At 31.5% G+C, this 4,097-nt stretch overlaps 1 pseudogene; it reads left to right on the forward strand.

The window, feature by feature from the left end:
* Positions 1-3,254: 3,254 nt before the first annotated feature.
* Positions 3,255-3,351, forward strand: LOC138808148 (U6 spliceosomal RNA; annotated as a pseudogene).
* The last annotated feature ends 746 nt before the right edge of the window (positions 3,352-4,097 follow it).

Below are 4,097 nucleotides of genomic sequence, written 5' to 3' on the forward strand. Positions count from 1 at the left end.
GCTACCAAGTGTGTCTCAGGACTGGATTATCCAGTTCAGACAGAAAACTCGTAGAAGTAAGATACTGTATACAGCAGATATAGGTGATTTATAACCTTAGACAATCTATTTAATTCTGTTCAAATTTCTCCCCTATCCCAAACTTCCCTCTTTGAACAGCTTTCTTTGCTTTTCCCAAGACTGCCCTTCATTAACTGATTAAAATTTTGAGTGGTCATATTCATACTCTCTAGAGATTGCTGTTTGGTTGTGATTTTTGTGTGTTTTTGTTTCTAGTTGTGTTTTTTAACTGAATTTTAAAAGTTTATGCAATTGTGTTACAATTAAATATATCCATCTAATTGTCCAATGCTCCTAGATCAGAGTCATTCCTTCTATCGTTCTCAACCAACCCTTTCTCCAAGATTTATTTCCAATTTACCACTTCCTTCATCATATGTGTACATTCAGTATTCTAGCTGTATTTGCTCCTTGTTCATTTTTCATTCATTCTATGTCTTTACTATAATTCCTCTTTGGTTTCAACTTCCTGATAGTCATTCTGTTAAACTATTAATACTTTGAAAGGTTTATATACATTCCATGGAGTTTCAATCCTGCATATTCTTGAAATGATGTCAGCTTATATTTCCATAATTCATTCATCTGCAGCAACAATTTGCAAGACTGGAGACGGGAAGCACCTAAACATGATTTTTTCTCAACCGTTTGAAAGATTATTTAGTCAAAAAGAAAGTTAAAAAATGGCTTAGAATGTATTACTAACTGCATTTTTATAAATGGCTTTGTACAATGTTGTGATTCTTTTATTTTACATGGAATAATATTTTATACTACCTATAAGTTTTGGAAAAAGAAGAAAATTAAAATTTATTCCTAAATAGGAATATGATAGAAATAGAAGACAGATATTATGTTTGTCATATCTCTGATTAGTACCCATATTCAAGACTTAAAGTCATATTTCTTACTATGTTAGACAGAGGGAAAACATAAAATAACATATGATAAGGCAACTATTTGTGATTGTTTAAAATGTACCTTATTAAATGATGAAATTTATTAGCTAACATTTGGGTTTGAAATTTAGGAGGCTGACATATTAAACACATTTCTGAAAGGCCCATACTGAAAAACACAAATTGTGGCTGGTACTATTTCTACATTTTAATGAATGGTTGAACGTTTGGCATTAGTGCTGTGTAAATAATTCAACTCTATTGTAACTTGCTCCCTACACTTGAAAAACTTGTATTGTCACTAAGTATCATCAACTTGTCAAATGTTATTTTGGTGAAAGTGATTTTAAAAAGTTTATTTGAAAAGGAATATACTTTCAGGAGATTAAATGTAGATTATCATTGGTTTGAGACTGACATTTTTATACCACAGAACCATGTTGTACTGAAGTCCCAGTGTTTTGAAGCACTCCTTAGTGATTCAAATGTTTTTCTGAATTACATTTGACCTCTAAGACAAGTTTTCGGGCTTTGGTAGAACAATTATAGATCTATCCTTCTAGGAACTATTTTTTTGCCCACTTATGTTGGACTAAAATCTTTCGTTAATCATAGGTGAGGGGTATTAAAAATAATCTTATGACACTTTGTGAACTTGTTCACTCATATGGGCTGGTCATCTGTAAGTTGAATGTTTGAATTACAGTACTTTCTCTCAAATTTTGTGATCTCATCCTTCATTTTAAGTTGCCTTGCATTTCACAATTGCTTACTGCTAATTCCTGCATCTCAAGGAATTGGGGCCCTGAAATATAGGAAATGCGAAATTGAGATGGATCTTCAATTACTTTGTGTTGATATGTTTCATGGGCCTTGGTGAAAACTCTTGCCCCTGTTATCTGATGATGCAGGTAACTGGGCCTTGGGATCTTAGGACCCATGGGTACTGCAGAAGAATAATATTTTTTAGACATCTTAGCAAAATTTGGGCATAATCAGTAAGAATGCTTCAGAAATATGGACAAAAACAGTTTGGGACAAGCGAGTTAAAACAAAAAACAGAGCAGCAGAGTAAAATCCATTACAGATTAGAGGAAAACATTGTTTTTTTCTCTTGTGGATTCAGAAGACCAAGAACAGTTATAATGTATCACAAGTTTATACTAAAAAGATTGCATTGATACGTTTCCTAGTCTAATATATATTTGAAACCTAAATATTTATATTCCAATTCTATTTATTGGAGTAAATAAATATCAATTTATTTGTCAAATTATCAACTAATTCTAGTAAGTTTCATTGTGTGAAATATAAAATCAGCACATAAAAATATAAAATATATAACTATATAATATGATTAAAAGACACACGTTTTGTATTGTTCTGTTGTAGTTACTGTATCAAAGGCAACTCTGTTTTAAAGTATGATTCCATTATCTCTACTTCAGTGTTTGATAGAGTTAGAACTAAAGATTTATCATTTGTAGATTTACAGCATGGAGGCAAGAGAAAAGACTGTGATTAAAACATTATCAATTTAATGCCTAATAATGAGGAGAAACATATGCACTTCTCCTGCAACTATGAAAATATTTGGTGATAAAAAGGCAGTAGTGTAAGTTCCTGCCAGGAACTTAGAGACAGGTCAGGACATTAAGTAATCATGCATACGAACAATTTTTTCACCTTCTTGGCTTTAGCTACTTTTAAATGGAATGTATAATAAACAATTATATTTTGATAAAATACCTTCTCGTCTGAACAGTTCTGTTTGAACTGTTCATCTCTCTATGATCCCTTATAACCAAGATTAGTTTTGTTCTAGTAAGAAAATCTTTGCTGTCATGGTAAGGTATTCTGGTTGGTCTCTTCCCACATGGAAGAAGGGTAAAGGCTCAGGTAGACATTTGTTCCAGTAAAACTTTATTTGGGAAAATGTCAGCTGAAGAAGTTTAGAAGTAGCTCTTAAGCAACGCTTAGTTTGAATCCATTAGGTCCACAAAGCTGGATAAATATGTACTTGAGAAACCATCACATTTGGACCAAACTATAAATAATAGAGAGTATGATCAAATTCCAAATAAAAAGATTTAAGATACTCATTGGCAAAAAAAGTTTGGAAATGTGAGCAATCGACTGATCAATATAATTTTTTCCACTATTCACAGAATTTTAGGGAAATAAGATCAATAGCATTGTTAGGAACAATAAGGTTTCCTTGTTACAAGTAGGCACCCATAGATATAAGCCTGTATAAAGATTGCATCATTAACTATTAAATTTAGAGGATACTACATGCTTCAGCAGCAAGTATACTCAAATTACAATACAGAGATTAACATGGCACTTGCACAAGTACAATATGAAAATTTGAGAAGTATTCCATATTTTTCATTCTTCACATGCAAGAAATGAAAAAAAGTGATTAAAAAGTTGATGACAAAATTACAAGTGTAACAATACCCGTAATTCATATAATTAAATTAAGTTTGACATCAGTGTATTAAATCACCTCAGAAAGGTGTTTACATAGCATAAACTTTACAAAACTTTTCAAAATAGACAACATTGTCATTTTATCCCAAAGAAAAATAATATTAAGACCTAGAAAAAAAGGACTCAAACTGTTTCTATATGGAATACAATCCAAAAGGACACATTAATGATCCTATATATTATAAAATAATATAGAATTCAAAGTATATCTAGGAGAAAATAAATTATGAACATTATGCAAACATAGAATATAGAATATTTTAAAATATACTTTTTCAGACAAGCACCAGAAATATTTTAGTTTCTGTACTACTCATTTCAACAGGTAAATTAAAATTATTTCTTATTAAAAAATCACAAACTCTGAAGAAGTTATTATACATGTTTACAAAAACTATTGAATATATTTTTCCATCCAAGGCAGGCAATTCACTTGGAAGAATTCCGCGGAATCCATGAATTTTTACAGTAAAATTTTGGTGCTGCCGGGCACTGGTGGTTCATGCCTATAATCCTAGCTAAACAGGAGACTGAGATCTGAGGATCATGGTTCAAAGCCAGCCTGGGAAGGAAAGTCTGTGGTACTCTTATCTCAAATAAACCACTAGAAAACTGGAAGTGGAGCTGTGTCTCAAGTGGTAG

The sequence above is a fragment of the Dipodomys merriami genome, unplaced genomic scaffold (assembly GCF_024711535.1).
Source record: "Dipodomys merriami isolate MVZ:Mamm:240054 unplaced genomic scaffold, mDipMer1.0.p SCAF_441, whole genome shotgun sequence".
Classification (NCBI taxonomy): Eukaryota; Metazoa; Chordata; class Mammalia; order Rodentia; family Heteromyidae; genus Dipodomys; species Dipodomys merriami.